The 16,637-nt window shown below is 44.6% G+C and overlaps 1 protein-coding gene across 1 annotated transcript in view; it reads left to right on the top strand.

Moving 5' to 3' along the window:
• Nucleotides 1-16,637, top strand: part of RREB1 (ras responsive element binding protein 1) — a 132,808-nt gene that overhangs the window by 71,831 nt on the left and 44,340 nt on the right.

The raw sequence follows: 16,637 nt of genomic DNA, 5'->3' as shown, positions 1-16,637 counted from the left end.
TTTTATTTTATTTTTAAGATTTTATTTATTTATTCATGAGAGAGAGAGAGAGGCAGAGACACAGGCAAAGGGAGAAGCAGGCTCCATGCAGGGAGCCCGATGTGGGACTCGATCCCAGATCCTGGGATCATGCCCTGAGCCAAAGGCAGACAGACGCTCAACCACTGAGCCACCCAGGCGTCCCTTCCCACAAACGTTTTAAGGAGCATCAGGACTCTAGGGAAGATGTTTTAAAGAGACTCAGAAAATTTCAACTTCTCAGAAAATCAGACTATTTTTATTTTTCCATATTCCCTTCCAGGTGAATTTTCAAAATTGACCAACTCTTTTTTTTTCTTTTTTACACATTTGTTTCAAAAGAAAACTTGATGTAATTATTGTGAAATTGACACTTTACTATCTAGCAACACTACAATGAGGTGGGCCGGTTTATTCCACCTAAAACTATTTTGTGGACCACTGACGGATACCTGGGACACGGGGGTATAGTGGTGAATCTGGGCTCTCGGAATTAGGCCCCTAACGGCAGACCTCAGCTCTGCCACTTGTAAGTTCTCCGTTCTTGAGCAAGTTACTTAACCTTTGTGCTTCGTTTTCCTCTCCACCGAAACGAGGTTTTTAAGTAGCGTCCACGTCATTGCAGAGGGCTGAGGGTTAGGGGATAATGAGTTTTGCACACAGTCGAGGCACCCGGTAAGCACTCAGTAAACGTTATCTATCACTACTGTTTGCATTTCTAAGTAATGCCGCAATAATCCTAAGCCTGTGGATTTCTCAGTCTGAACTCCTGGGAGTGCGGTATGGTGCGACTTGAGGAAAGATACCAGCGTGTTAGAGATGTTTTTACGAAATATTTTACTTTTTTTTTTTTCTTTGCATATAAATTTCGGGCCTCTTTGCCCCTCACCTCCTCCCAGGAGCGTTTTTTTGAGCACAAAGAAGGAAGTGAATAAATGCCATCACCGTGGCTTAATACCGTATTTTACACCCTAGCTTTTTGCTTCCCCCCCCCCCCCCAGCATGATCAGCCTGGTTGTATCATTTTGCCTTCTGTTGCCATTTTGTTTTGATTTTGTTTTATTTTTATTTGTGCTCCCCCCCCCCCACACACACACACCTTTCAAGAAGTCCTTTGTCCCTTACATATTTGCCCCCTCAAAATCTGGTCCTGGAGGCCTATTCTCTTCTTGGATGGTTTCCCTGCTTTCTCTTCCTGAGACCCATGCTCAGTGGAACTTCCCATGAGCCAGCCCCTAAATTGGGAGGGGGCAGGGGGGCGCACTAGTGTGATGTACCCTCCTTGGGGCTGCTTTGGCCCTAAGCACTCATTGCTTAAGATCCTCTGTGAGACATCCCTGGTCTTGAGCTAGTCACTCCTGATTGGGGACATTGCCATTTTGGGAGAGCCTCTGTGATCAAATATGACACGTGTCAAGCATATCTGTAAAGGTCATAGTCCTCCTTCTACAGTGATGTATCAGACAATGCATCTTATTAATACCCAAAGCTAAAGCCGTGGTGTATTATGCATCAAGCACTGGGCTTGATACTTGACTTTTTTTTATTTTTTTGCACCTTTATGTGATATAATTCATATGTCCTGTATTTCACCCATTTGAAGTGTACAGTTCAATGGGTTTTAGTATATGCACAGAGTCCTGCAGCTGTCAGTGCTAACAGTCAATGTGAGGTCATTTTCATCACCCCAAAAAGAAACCCCATACCCATCAAACAGTCACTTCTCATTACTTCCTACCCTCCAAGCCCTTGGAAAATACAAATCTACTTCCTGTCTCTGGATCTGCCTGTTCTCATCTGTGGTCTTTCGTGACTCATTTCTTTACTTACCATTACGTTTTCAAGATGCATCTGTATTGTAGCAGTATCAGTACCCCATTCTTTTTTATTGTCAAATAATAGTCCATTGTATGGATCTGCCATATTTTATTTATCTCTTCACCAGTTGGTGGACATTTGAGTCCTTTCCACTCCTTGGCTGTTAATGCAAAATGCTCCTATGTATATTCTTCTCCATCTTTTAGTGTGGGCACATGTTTTCATTTCTCTTGGGTAGATACTTCAGAGTGGAACAGCTGGGTCATGTGGTAACTCCGTGTTGAACATTCTGAGGACCTGCCAGACTGTTTTCCAAAGCGGCTGCATCATCTTACATTCCCACCAGCAGCATATGAGGGTTCCAGTTTTTCCACGTCCTTGCCAACACCTGCTACCGCCTGTCTTTTTCATGACAGTCATCCTATTAGGTGTGAAGTGGAATCCCATGAGCTTTATCATTGTAGTTCTTACATGTAAGTCTGTGATCTGTGTGAGTTAATATTTAGGTATAGTGTAAGGAAAGGGTACGAGTTCAATCTTCTGTACTTTGTTGAAAAGACTTTTCTTTCCCCCTTTGAACTGTCCGGCCACTCTTGTCAAAATTCAGTTGACCATAAATGTAAGGATTTATTTATCTACTCTGTTCTATTCCATTGATCTATGTCTACCTTTCAGGCCTAGCATTGTATTGACTACTATAGCTTTTTGGCTAAGTTTTGAAATTGGGAGGTGTCAGTCCTCCAACTGAGGTCTCTTTCAAGATTATTTTGGCTACTCTGATTTGCTTGCATTTCCATATGATTTTTAGGATCAGCTTGTCAGTTTCTGCAAAAAAGATAGCTGGTATAATTATAGACATTATAAAGTACATAGATCAACTTGGGGGTATTGCCACCTTACCAGTATTAAATCTTTGGACATGGGGTATTCATTTATATCCATTACATCTTAATGGATTTCTTTTGTGTGTGTGTGTGTGTGTTTAAAGATTTTTTTTAAGATTTTATTTATTTATTCATAGAAACACACAGAGAGAGAGAGAGAGAGGCAGAGACACAGGCAGAGGGAGAAGCGGGCTCCATGCAGGGAGCCTGATGTCGGACCCGATCCTGGGTCTCCAAGATCATGCCCTGGACTGAAGGTGGCGCTAAACTGCTGAGCCACCTGAGCTGCCCCCTTTTGTTAAAGATTTTATGTATTTATTCATGAGAGACACATAGAAGCAAAGACATAGGCAGAGGGAGAAGTAGGCTCCCTGTGGGGAGCCTGATACGGGACTTGATCCCAGGACCCCGAGATCATGACCTGAGCTAAAGGCAGACGTTCAACCACTGAGCCACCCAGGTGCCCTGAACTGTGTTTTCAAAGTGTAAGTTTTATATTTCTTTATTTTAAAGGCTTTTATTTTCTTAAAGATTTTATTTATTTATTTGAGAGACAGCACATAAGCCAGAGGAGGGACAGAGAAGCAGACTGCTCACTGAACAGGGAGCCTGATGCAGGACTCAGTCCCAGGACTCTGGGATCATGACCTAAGCTGAAGGCAAACACTTAACTGACTGAGCCACCTAGATGCCCTATTTATTTCTTTTTAGGGGGGAGTGGCAAGCGACCTTTAAAATATTTATTTATTTATTTGTTTGTTTGTTTGTTTGTTTGTTTATTTATTTATTTATTTATTTATTTATGGGAAAGAGTGGGGGGAGGAGCAGGGGGAGAGGCAGAAAGAGTCTCAAACAGACCCCCTACTGAGCATGGAGCCCAAAGTGGGGCTTGATCCCATGACCCTGAAATCATGACCTGAGCCAAAATCAAAAGTTGGACACTCAACTAACTGAGCCACCTAGGTACCCCAAATTTTTCATTTATTCTGTTAATTTATTCCTAAACGTCTTACTCTTGTGGTATTGGCAGCGGAGGTGTTTTTTGACTGTTCATTGCTGGTGTATAGAAATACAACTCACATTGTGAACCAACCTTGTTTCCTGCAGCCTTGCAGACCTGTTTATTCATTCTAGCAGTTATTTTGTGGATTCCTTAGGAGTTTTCTGTATACATGATCATGCCATCTGCAAACAGACAGTTGTGCTTCTTCCTTTGAAACTAATCTGGATGCCTTTTATTTATTTTTCCTGCCTGTGAGCCCTGGCCAGCCCCCTCCAGCACAGTGTTAAGTGGAAGTGAAGAAAACAGACACCCTGGTCTTATTTTTTTTTTTTTTTAATATTAGGAGATCCAATTTTATTTATTTTTTTTTTGTTTTTAATTTTTTTTTAATTTTTATTTATTTATGATAGTCACAGAGAGAGAGAGAGAGAGAGAGAGAGAGAGAGAGAGGCAGAGACACAGGCAGAGGGAGAAGCAGGCTCCATGCACCAGGAGCCCGACGTGGGATTCGATCCGGGGTCTCCAGGATCACGCCCTGGGCCAAAGGCAGGCACCAAACCGCTGCGCCACCCAGGGATCCCCCTGGTCTTATTTTTGATGTTAGGGAGAAAGCATTCAGTCTTTCCCCATTAAGTATGATGCTAGTTATGGGTTTTTCATAAATGCCCTTTATCAGTTTGAGGAAGTTCTTTTTAATCCCAGTCTACTGAGCATTTTCATCAAGAAAGGGGGTCAGCTCACGTCAAACACTTTTTGGGCATTTATCGAGATGGTCCCGTTGGTTTTGTCCTGTCTTCCATTCTGTTTTGGACCTTAAACGAACCTCATTCCTGGGATGGATCCCGTTTGGTCACATTGTACAGTCATCTTCAGATGTTGATGGGCGTGGTTAGCTAGTTTTTCATTAAAGAATTTGTCTGCATTCAGAAGAGTGACTGGTCTGCCATTTTCTTGTTGAGTCCTCGCCTGGTTTTCATGCCAGCCTCGCGCAGTGAGTCGGGAGGTATTCCATCCACCTCTGTATTTTTTTTAGAAGAGTTTGTTGGTGCTCATTCTTCTTTATGTATCTAGTAGAATTCACCAACAAAACCACCTTGGCTTCTTTTTCTGAGAAGTTTTCAGATCGCTAATTCAACCTCTTGTGATAAATCTGTTCACATTTCTGTTTCTTCCTGAGTTCCTTTCAGTCATTTGTGTCTGTTCTAGGAATTTGGCCATTTTATGCAAATTCTCTAATTGGTTGGCTTCCAGGTTGTTCATAGTTTCCCCTTCTTGTCTTTTCTGTCTGCACAGGGAGTAGCGATGTACTCTCTTTCATTCCTGATATTAATAATTTGAGTCTTCTTTATTTTTTTCCTTAGGCGGTCTCGCTAAACTTGATTTGTCAATTTTATTGGTATTTCCAAAGAAACAGTTTTTCGTTTTGTAGGTTTTCCCCTGTTGGCTTTTCTGCTATTTCATTAATTTCCCACTCTGCACATTACTATTTCCCTCCTTCTACTTGCTTTAGGATTAGCTTGCTGCTCTTTCTCCAGTGTTTTAAGACAGAAGGTGAGGATATTGGATTGAGAACTTCTTTTGTAGGCATTTACAGCTACAAGTCTCTCCTTAGGCATTTGCTTTAGTTGCATCCCATAAATTTTTGTATGTTAAATGTTCTCATTCATTCACCTCAAAGTATTTTCTAGTCTCCAGTGTGATTTCTTTGCCCCATTGGTTATTTTGGACTGTATTGTTCGGTTTCTGTGTATTTGTGAATTCCCAAATTTCTTGCTGCTGTTGATTTTCAATATCATTCCATTGTAGTTGGAGAACATACTTTGTATGGTTTCAATCCTTTGAAATTTATGGAGGCTTGTTTTATGGCCTAGCATATGGTCCGTCCTGGAGGACATCCCACGTCTGTTTGAGAAGAACGTGTGTTCTGCTGCTGTTGGTTGGCATGTTGTCTAGAGGTGCTCTTAGGTTGAGCTGGTTTATACATTGTTCACATTTCCTACTTCCTTATTGATCTCCACTTACTTTTAGGCGCTCTACCTGTAAGGTTTGTGGGATTATTATCCCATTTTGCAGATGAGGAAACTTGCTTAGGATCAAAGTAACAGATAAGGCCAAGATTTGAATGTCAGTTGTTGGGTTTAGAGACCATGCCTTTAACTACTATCTGAGAAATAAAATTGGTATAATGCTCATGTCATTTTGTATGTTAGAAAAAGCATCCTTTCACTCCTCCCCCACCCTCTACCCCCAAAACAATTCCATGTTGTTGTAGAGCATTGCAGTTGACCCTTGAACAATGCCAGGGGTTGGGGCACCTACTGCCCTAAAATCACATAAAGCTTTTGGCTCCCCTAAAATTTAACTGCCTACTGTTGACTGGAAGCCTTACCAACACATAAACATATGTTGATTAACATATATTTTGTATGTTGTGTTATATACTATGTTTTTAAAATAAAGTAAGCTATAGGAAAAGATGTTGTTAAGAAAATCATAAGGAAAATACATTTACAATACTTTACTGCATCAAAAAAAAATCTATGTACAAGTGGACCTGTGTAGTTCACACCCACGTTGTTCAAAGGTCAGCTGTATTTTCAACGTTAAAAGTATTACCGCCAGCTTACTAGCACGGTACACTCTATTTGGTGAGCATGGAATAGCTTTTTATTAGATTTGCGATGGTGTTGTTTAGGTGTACGTGGATAGATGGAGAAAAGATCTTTAGCTTTTTATAGCACAGCCCCTTGATACCTTCCTAAGGTACATTTCTTATTTGTGAACAGTGGATATTGGGGTTGTTTATAAATTCTTATTTACAATTTTTTTTTTAATAAACAGGCCTTAGGGATGTTTGTGCTAATTTTGGGATTTTAGCACCAACTGAAACTGATTTTACATGTTGTGAGTCCCTCTTGATTTGGAGAAGACGACTAATTGTTTCAGGCCCAGTTCTAGTCTGAATTCTGCAGAATTTTGCAGGAATCTTTTAATTTGTCTATAGTATAACAAAATGGCATAGTAAAACCTCCCTGAGGATTTATGCTGAAATGCAGTAATGTTTGTGGAAGCATTCCAGAGGATAACAGTGTACCATGAAAATGTCTCATGTGGAGGTATTTCTAAGTTTGTATTGTTAGAGCCAAAAGCACCCTTATGATCATCACTGAGCTGTGTGCCACTCCTAGCTGGGTGACCCTGGAGAAGTTGGGGTTTTTTAAAAACTAGTTATTATTATTTTTTAAAGATTTTATTTATTTATATGAGAGAGAGCATGAATGGAGGGGGAGGAGCAGGTAGAGAGGAGAAGCAAACTTCCCACTAAGCAGGGAGCCTGCTGCTGGGCTGGATCCCAGGACTCCGGGATCATGACCTGAGCTGAAGGCAGATGCTTAACTGACTGAGCCACCCAGGCGCCCCTAGAGAAGTTGTTTGACCCCTTGTATCTCTGTTCATCTATAAAAAGAAGTGATACCTGACCAGTGTTATGGCAGCATTGTGGGGATTCATGAACGAAACACTTAGGAGAATGTTTGTGAAATCAGTGGTCACCAGTATTGCTGTTGCATGTGCCACGGAGGGACCATATACCAAGTAAACATTCCTGTAATACCAGAAAACAAATCAAGAACTTGCTTTTATTTTTGTTTTCTTTTTTGCTGTACTTAATCTAGTTTTTCATTCTTTCTTATCCTTCCTTCCTTCCTTCCTGCCTGCCTGCCTGCCTTCCTTCCTTCCTTCAGATTCCATTTATTTATTTATTCATGGGAGACACAGAGAGAAAGAGAGAGAGAGAGAGGCAGAGACACAGGCAGAGGGAGAAGCAGGCTCCACGCAGGGAGCCGGATGCAGGACTCAATCCCAGGACCACAGAATCACAACCTGAACCAAAGGCAGACGTCGAACCACTGAGCCACCCAGACATCTCTAAATCTAGTGATTTAAATAATTTGATTATTTGAGCTTATTACAGTACATTTCCTTGGCCTTTTCTGTAGAAAATCGCAAATAATGAGTTAAAAAGAGCATTTAGTTTTTGGTGATCATTCACAATCATTTCCACCTTCATTTGTTGGTGAAACTGTACTTTAAAAAAAAAATTATAAAAATGTGAACACACTTACAAAAATGTGGTAGGGAGAATGGAGTTAGATTTATTTGTCCCAGCGGTTCCAGAACCTGAGACTCAAATGGTGAGCGGTGATCTCTCCTAAGCACATACCTGTGTTTCATTAATCAGGGGCCAATGGGGCCCTGGGACATGTGTGTGCAGGAATTAAAAAGAACAGGGAAAATCCAAGTTCTGGTGAGCTGCATCCTCACTTGGTTTTCAGAGCATGAAGGAAGTCCATCGACTGTGGGTGGACTTCCACATGTTTGTTTGGAAGTTTGTTTGTTACCCAAAACCGAAGTTCTCTTCTTCCTCCTTTCTCGTTTTCCTTCAGCTTCTCTTGCTTCCCAAGGATCAAGGAGAGGCCAGGAGCTCACCAGTGGGGTGATCAGAGACCCTCTGGCCTGCATTTCCCCATGCGCCCTGGGCACACACGCCACCCCCACATGCCCTGTTCTGTCTTGTTGACAATCTGTTCCAGGCCTCCCTTCTCTCCCCTGAAGTGTGCAGATTCAGTAGAACCCTGCTAGGACACGATTCCCTGTGCTAGGGCTTTCTAGAGCCATTTTGCCAAGGCTTGATCCTACAAGGCCGGTCTGATGCACAATGTCAGTTAGAACACACGGGTCACCTTTCCTGGGCCTCCTCCCCCCACCTCCCCCGCTGCTCTGAAGGGCATCTGCATGTGCAGAGGTGATGTGGATCTCCAGTGTGCACAGTCTTCCAGATAAGCCCTGCCTTCCTGGTATTTACTGTTGAGCAGCGTGCTGCAGGGAGCCCATGTGGGCTCCCCCCCAGACTCTTGTTGCTGCAACACTCAGAAGTCCTCAGTGTACATCTTGCAACCCAGACCCCAGGAACTAGATCTTTTTCAGTTTCAGGTGGTTCTTAACTGCCATCCAGGCACTCTGTCGTCACCCACTTCGTGAAGCAACCCTCTCCCTTTCCTTTGGCTACACTAGTCATTTCATGAGGATGCACCAGTTATCTCTGTTTATGAGGCTAGCCAGTCTTTCTGTAGAGTTTCTTTTATCTTAGTTTTAGGAGAAGACCCTTAACACCCCCAAGCAAAAAGGCTTTCTCGATCTATTATCAGATCTCGTGGAGTTGTTCAAGCTGCCACTTCCCTGTTTGCAGACTCTCGTGTTTTTGAAGTTTGGAAATCCTTCATCCCAAACCATTCTAACCACAGCTGAGTTCCCGGGCAGAATAATAGGCTGTATCGAGTGCAAAACATGTATCACGGAAACATCACCGTGGCTCCAGCTTTTAACTTCCCAGAACTCTTTTATCAGTTGCTCCCATGTTGAAAATTTGGATTGAGCGGTGCTTGTCTTCCAAAACAAACTTGGGAAACTGAGCCAGAAGCACGCCTGTTGGGAGAGCTCAATGTAGGAAAAAGGGCACTGAGCTTCGCAATTTGCAAAACTTTCCAGAAAGCTCTCAACTTCATAGCTGTGAAGAAGCGATGATATTTGAAAGAGAAGAGTGAAATGGATCTCCTTTGGAAGAAATCCTACCTCTGAAATGGGTGTTTCTCGTTTGCCAGACCGTAATTGCCTTGGGAAAATAGGAAATTAATTTCCACTTTGCTCCTCATTTTACAAACTATAGACCTTTAAGCTACAAAGAGAGTCGTGGAGTATGTGTTACGTTACAGACACGCTGAAGACCCCGGCAGGAGCAGGCTTTCCTAACTGGCTTCTCCAAAGAGCAGGGCTGTGTTCTCCTTTCGCCGTGTCGTGGAAGGGCGAACAGGAGGCAGGGAAATCCCTGGAACATCATCTAGTTGTTTTGGCACAGGCTTTCTTTCCTGCTGCAACGGGCATGACTTTTTCTGTTGCTAAGAACAGGAGACATAGACTGTGAGGATGCCGCTGGATAATGGACAGTCTTCAGGAACAGAGGCTTATGTGTTCCTATTATGCTGGAAGAAAACGTTCACTGCACAGAAATGTGACCTGCTCCATGACAAATGAGCCCGTGGAGGCTCTGAATTTAGCACACTACTCTCAGATGCTTAGGCGGGGCCAGCCCTTGGCATGCACAAGTGAACTTGGGTATCTGAACAGGTGGCCAGCATTTGAGGACAGAAGGAGCAGAGGTAGGACAGTGTCTTGGAAGGGGACAGTCACTTCTTTACCCTCAGAGCCCAGCAGGGGGAAGGGCCCTGTGAACCTCTCTCACAGTGATAATGAGTTTCTAGCTATTTCTCTAGAGTAGAGGTGGACGCTCAGAGGCTCATCATCATCAGTTAGTCACACCTGCAACAATTCTTAACCACCAGGTATGCGCTTCCCTGACATTCCTACGAAGGAAGGAAGATGTCAGGTGACACGGGAAGAAAGAATTTCTAGGATAAAAATCCATAGGTAACCCCACTCAGGACTCTGTAAATTTTTTTCTATTTAAAAGAAGGAAATGGGGCAGCTGGGTGGCTCAGTCAGTTGAGCATCCAACTCTTGATTTCAGCTCGAGTTGTGATCCCGGGATTGTGGGATAGAGCCCCGAGTTGAGCTCCACGCTGGGGGTGGGGCCTGCTTAAGATTCTCTCTCTGCCCCTCCCTCTTCTCTAAAATAAATTGATAGAAGGAAAAAGTGATTACATAATGACATTTCAGTTCTCTAAAGCTAAGTATTTTTCCCTTGAGAGGAAGACAAATCAGAAGAAGATCTCTTTCGGGGATGCTCAGAAATCTTAACACATTCAGTTCCACTTAGAAGATGACAGATGTTCTGTGACCACATGTGCAGCTGTCTACACGGATAGTCGAGGGGTTTGTGGAGATTTTAATGATACGTACGCAGTCAGTGTAATGGGAATGTACGAAGCATGCTGGACAGAGGGACCTCATGTTTGGTGGTGTTCGGTGAATACCTGGCGGTTTCATGATGATAGGACTGGGGTATTGCAGTTTTCATCTGTCTTCGTGCTGTCTGTACTGAACTAGTCAGACATACTTCGACTATCGTCTAGAAAGCTTTTCTTTACCCCGGCTGCAACTTTTTTCTTTTCAACTAGAAAAAAACCATCATGTAACAATACTTCATTCCCTGATCATGCGTCTTAACGTACTTTGCCTTCTCCTTGAGAGTCCACATCATTAAGAAGCTCAGAATTTTCCCCTCAAGAGTCAACATTCACAAATCTATGTATCACAGCAGATTGTCTGACTTCCCTGTGTCTCCCCGTAGCATTATTAAGCTTTCACCAGCTGAGTTTATTGTTTGATTATATTTAAATGCTTTTAGCCCTCTCTTTACATCTCATTGGCTGAAAGTGAAAACTGTATGCCTTTACTTTAAATACCATAGTGGTTTGTACAAAAGTGGCCTCTCTGTGTGTCCTCTGAGAGCTCTTCCTTCCTCTCTGGCTGGTGCCGATAAAGGATGCTCCGCAGAATGGGAGAGAGAGCCTCCGTTTCTTCATCTTTAATGGGCAACGTTCCGCTCTCAAGAGTTTGTTATCATGAGTAGTAAATGCTGTAATATATACCCAAGCCCTTGGCTCACATAAGTGTCGGACAAATTGTGGTTCCCTTCCTTTCTCTTCTCCCTTAGGAAACTTTTAAACCCCCAATTCCTTCTGTGTGTTCATAAGCATGTGTGTTTACAAAACCAAGAAAAGAGGCCGTGACCTTGAGCCAGGAGGGTACTGTAAGCCACCATCTAAGAACCTGACAGCCTGAGAGGGCTATTTTGTGGAGCAGCTGTGTGCCATACGCCTGAATTTTCTTTTCTGAATTGTGCAGATCCTCATTATTATTTGAACACTTCTTTTGAGGGGGAGGGGTTGCTTGTTTTGAGCAGGTTTTCTGTTTTTCATGTGGATTTGCATTTATACTATTTGATGAGAGTCCGTGGTTCTTTTTTTTTTTTTTTGAGTCTGTGGTTCTTTTCAGAATTCTTACTTTTACATTTTAGAAATCTGCAAATAGCAGAAAGCTACCACTACGAGAAAAAGAACAGGTCAGAGTGATTTGTCACAGAATTTTATTTTTCAGATAAAGGTAAGAAAATGATAAAGCTGAAAGTCGATCCATTTCAATTGACAGTCTCTCGTGAAGCCTGTTTTATGTTTGACTGACATTCTTTGAAGCGTTCTCCCTTCTACTCTGTGTTTGTTTTTTCTTTTCTAATACCCCTTAACAATGAGCATAGCTTATTTTTTTGAAAGGATATTTGAAAAATGTACTTGCGGCTGGTACTCACTTTTTATTCAGCATTTATTTCCTGAGGACCAGTTCAGGTTTGGTTATGCCAGAGAGAGCTTACTCATAAAAGTCTCCCAAGTATAGGGATGCAAAAGCCTCCTTCATCCTGTCACTTTCTCAAATTTATGATCTGCTTCATAATTGAGTAGTTTAGTATCATTCAGCCAGCTGGATGCTCATGTTCATAATTTAGGCTTTCTTCTATTTTGGCAGAGGTGGTATTTGTTTTTGGAGATTTGAGCAGATGCGAAAGATGGTTCTTTGGATGGAGGCACTGCGGTCTTTTTGACATATCTCGTTGAAATATTTTGAAAGCTCGGTTGCACCAGGTAAAACTGGTGAATGGCATCAAATTCTGGAGTATCCGTGCTTGCCCACACTTGAACGGCCTGGCAATTGTGAGAGCTAGAAATTAGGTCACAGAAGGTAAGGTATGTGTTTGCTGGGGGTAGGATGAGGAGTGGAGGGCCCACCTCTGCCGCGGACCTCCACACATACCCTTCTCTCCCACCCTGCCCTCTGCTGTGGTCCTGATGACTACGAACAGATCCTGAGTGTGTCCCACCTAGTTATGATGTCAGAGTAGCAGAGTGAGGAGGCAGGGAGAAGGAGAGCGAGCCCGACTGCCAGCTTTAGATCACAAACTTAAACCCGCAGGTCTGCACACCTCGTGCTTTATACCTTGCATTTTTCTGCCTTTGTTTAAATATTCAACCTGTCCAACCTGTTTGGGCTGAACAAGCCGGTGCTAGCAAACATCGAAACGTGCCCACTCACTGTCAATGTTTTTCTGATTTGTTAAGGAAGGTGATTAGCAGCAAATTCTGCACCTACCGCCCCTCCAACTAAAAAGTGAACAAGAAGCACAGAAATCTTAGCATAGGTATTTATCACACTGAATCCCCACTCACCTGCCCTTGGGCGTGTGTGTGTGTGTGTGTGTGTGTGCACACGCACGCGCATGTGACCAAGGGCCTTTCTCCTCTGCTGCGTTCAGGGCTTGGGGTTGATGGAGAGCTCGTTGGTCTTCAGTGGGGAGCGATTCTGTATTTCCTTACACCAGAGATTCAGTTGCATAATAGGTATTGGTGTGTAGTGTCAGCACTGAAGTCTTATTCATCGTGGGAGGACTGTCACGGTTTTACAGGTCAGGAAACACAGGTCTATGATGTTACGGGTTCAGCTAAGATTGGAAGCAAATCTTGGACCTTTCTTCCCTCGGTTCCTGCTCAGAGAGCAGCATGCCACTGTCCCTTGCAGCACATGGTTCAGTTATTTGGGTTACATCTGGCAGGCAGAGGCCCGTGTGCACCACGTTCATCCCATTTATGGTGCAAGGTGATTGTGGACGGCTGCTGTCACAGAGAAGGGGCTCTCTTGCCTACCTGTGTTTATTAGCAGGGGATTGTTCTCTTTGGTTTCATTTATGTTCATTTCTTTTTCCCCTCACGACATGATCTCAGTAGCCCTTGCCTCCTCAGCTGTTTCTCCCTGAAGAATACAGTCTGGTGTCCCAAAGTGGTGGTGACTCCTCTGCACCATGCCCTGTCTCTGGCACCCACAGCCCACACCTTCCATTTCCCGCTGTGGCATGTGGTGGGCCATCACCAACAGCCCAGCCTAAGCATTTCCTGTTCCTCTTTTGGAAGAGGCTGAGGAGTAGCCAGCAGTGAGTTGGCACTACCTTCTTGTGGAGATAGGCATCTCTTCCTCCTCTGCAAAAAGAAAAAAAGGATTCAATAACGAGGTGCTGCGTCTTGAAGAAAGAAAACTAAAGCTAACTCCCTTTGGGGACGAAATGAAAAACGGGTCTGAGTGACCACGTTTCAATTCTACCATGACAGGTCGGACTGAGCATTGGCTAGACATAGATTTGTAGCCCTTTGCTGCAGAAATGCATTCTCTGCAGGGGGCGGTGGAGGTGGTGGTGATTGCTTCTCTCAGAGGTAATGGCTCTGCACTTCTGGAATGTCAGCTTCACCTACGGCTGTAGATACGGGAGTCTCTCCTGAGATTGAGACCTTGGGCTGTCTGGAAGGGTTGAAGACATGGAGGGGTGGTTAGCCCAGAGAAGGAGAAGAATCCATGACAACATGGCAGCTGGCCTGAAAGATCTAAGCGACTCCCAGGTCTACCTACGATTTCCCGGATTCACACAGGCACGGCCCAGGCAGGCCAGTTTTAGCTCTGCGTGAATGAGGGCTCTCTCTGGGTGAGAGAGGTCAACACATTCAACCTCTGAGGCCCTTTGTTTGTTTTTTAGGAATCAGTGATTTTGTATGGCAATATGTACGGTGTGTCTCTGTGGGTATTATACACAGGGATCGGGGAGCCCAATAATTTAAGGAGAGTGTTACATAACAAATTATTTTAGCAAAACAAGGACAGGCAAAGGAAAGAAAAAGGACATGAGGGTTTAAGGTGTCCTGATTCAAAGGACCTGTTTAGAAACAGGGTCCAGAATAAAGATCTTGCAAAGGTTGATATTTATTGACATGGGCCAACTGCCAAGCTCCCCTACACTGTATTTGAACATCAGGAGAGGAGGAAGGAGCTTTAGAATGAGCAGTGAAGGGCCCTCTTTTTCTAAGTAAACCATCAATAACTGGAGAATGTTGTACCTTGATTTGTTGTGAAGTCCGCAGCTTCCAGTGTCAGTATGGAAGGTGGGGGAAAAGGAATGTAGTGGCCAGAAGGCTCCCTTCTGAAGGATGGCTGGGGGGTGGGGGACATTGGAGAAACATCCCTCAGGCACTGGAACCCAGCTCCCCAGCTCTGTTCGTATGAGGGTTTTTGAGAGCAGGATGGAGAAGGAAGTGCCTCCTCTACCACTTCAGGGGAACCAGAGACAGCAGAGCAGAAATCAGGGGTCAACCAGAGCTCTGCCCCTGAGTCAGTGCCGGGGAGCAGCTCTAGGCTGAGGAGGTGGAAAGTTCAAAGGCAGTGGCCATGAGCAGTGTGAACCTGAACCCCTAGTTCACCTTACTTTCAGTTACGATTCCTGAACTTTGCATACTGTTCTGATTTCTGCCAGCACGGGCACCAGCAGCGTGCCAGGCTGCGGTCCACGGGGGGAGAGGGGTTCTGCACCCTTGGGATGTACTCTCCCCTGCTGCAGGGGAAGAGAAAAGCTGCCGTGGGATATGATCTTTAAAGGCACCTCACTCATCTTTTTGCCTGAGGGGAGGCGGACGCGGTTGGAGTGAGCTTCCCGTAAGGACTCAGGGACAGACCTCCCTCTGTTGTAGCCTCCGTGGGGGTGTCGGGTGGGAGGGTGGGGGTGCAGCATCCAGGCCCTTCAGCAAGAGCATCCCAGGAGCGCTGGGAGCAACCTGCAGTAGGGGTTCCCACAGCCAGCCTGAGGACAGCGGGGGAAACGCCTTTCTGAGGCACACACCTCATAGTAGGCTGCCTTCTAGAGTTTTCTGAGAGTGCTTAAGGCTGCTCACCTCCAGCATCGTCAGACCTTCCTCCACACCCAGGCACAGCTGGCGTGACCTGCCTTCTGGATCAGCATGACTGAATCTGAACAACACCCGAATTACTAGAAGGTGGCTCTGAGCTCAGAGGTGGAACCACACCGGGAGTCTCATGATTGATGCCTCGCCAGCCTCTCCCCAGCCCCTCACCCACCTCTGTCTTCACTCCCTGCCCCTCGGGTGCTGGCACACGACTGGACGGACCTGCAGGCGTCACTCACGGCTCTCCACCCTTAAACTCCCACCCTGTACATCTGTACATCTGTTACAGAGACATACAGTATGAGTCTTTCTGGAAGCTACCTTTTCTTTGGCCCAAAATGTAGGTTGCGGAGTTGGGAAGCTTGTTAATCTGATTCGTTCTCTCCTTTGGCTATCACAAGGCACTGTTGGAAGAGCAAAGTGAGCACTGGTAGGAATGGGGATAGATCTATAATCAGGCTGCAGAAACCTGTTTGAGCCTGTTGACTTAAGTTTGGCGCGCACACACACACACACACACACACACACACCACACACACACACACCACCCCAAGCAGGGCTGAGCGCTGTTTGTGTATGGTTTGTGTCCCGTGTACTGAAAAAGTGACCTTCCTTATAATGCCATTCCCTCAGGATCAGATAATTCAGCTCCTGAGCTAACAAAACCTATGAAGAAATTAAGCAGGAGGAGTTAGCAAATACCAGAAGGGTCTAGATCTTGCCTGAACTTTGACCTTCTCAGGTAAATGAAGTAAATTAACTGTCGAAGAGCGTGAAGTGTTTGAGACCGTCCACGAGAATACCTTCCACTGGGTGATCCTTTAAACTTGTTGAGTTATCCCAAGGACTTGACCCCGAATATAATTTTAAGAAAGTTAAATTTCGTCACTACTTTGGTTATGGATTTGCACCCAATAAATGTGCAGGGTCCACTGGTATAATGGCAGTGTCAGCCTGGGAGGGCTGGAATGCTCGTCCGCCCAAAACGGCAGTCTTGCAGTCATGTGGGCATCCGGGCCTGTGACCAGGAGGAAGAGTTGAAGAACTTAACTGTGACCCAGTGGTTCTCCCACATGAGCAGGCATGAGTATCACCTGGAGGGCTGTGGAAACCAAACCCAGGGTGCTG

This window comes from Nyctereutes procyonoides, unplaced genomic scaffold, assembly GCF_905146905.1.
Source record: "Nyctereutes procyonoides isolate TBG_1078 unplaced genomic scaffold, NYPRO_anot_genome, whole genome shotgun sequence".
In the NCBI taxonomy this organism is placed as follows: Eukaryota; Metazoa; Chordata; class Mammalia; order Carnivora; family Canidae; genus Nyctereutes; species Nyctereutes procyonoides.
This window is presented reverse-complemented; position numbering and strand designations above follow the sequence as displayed.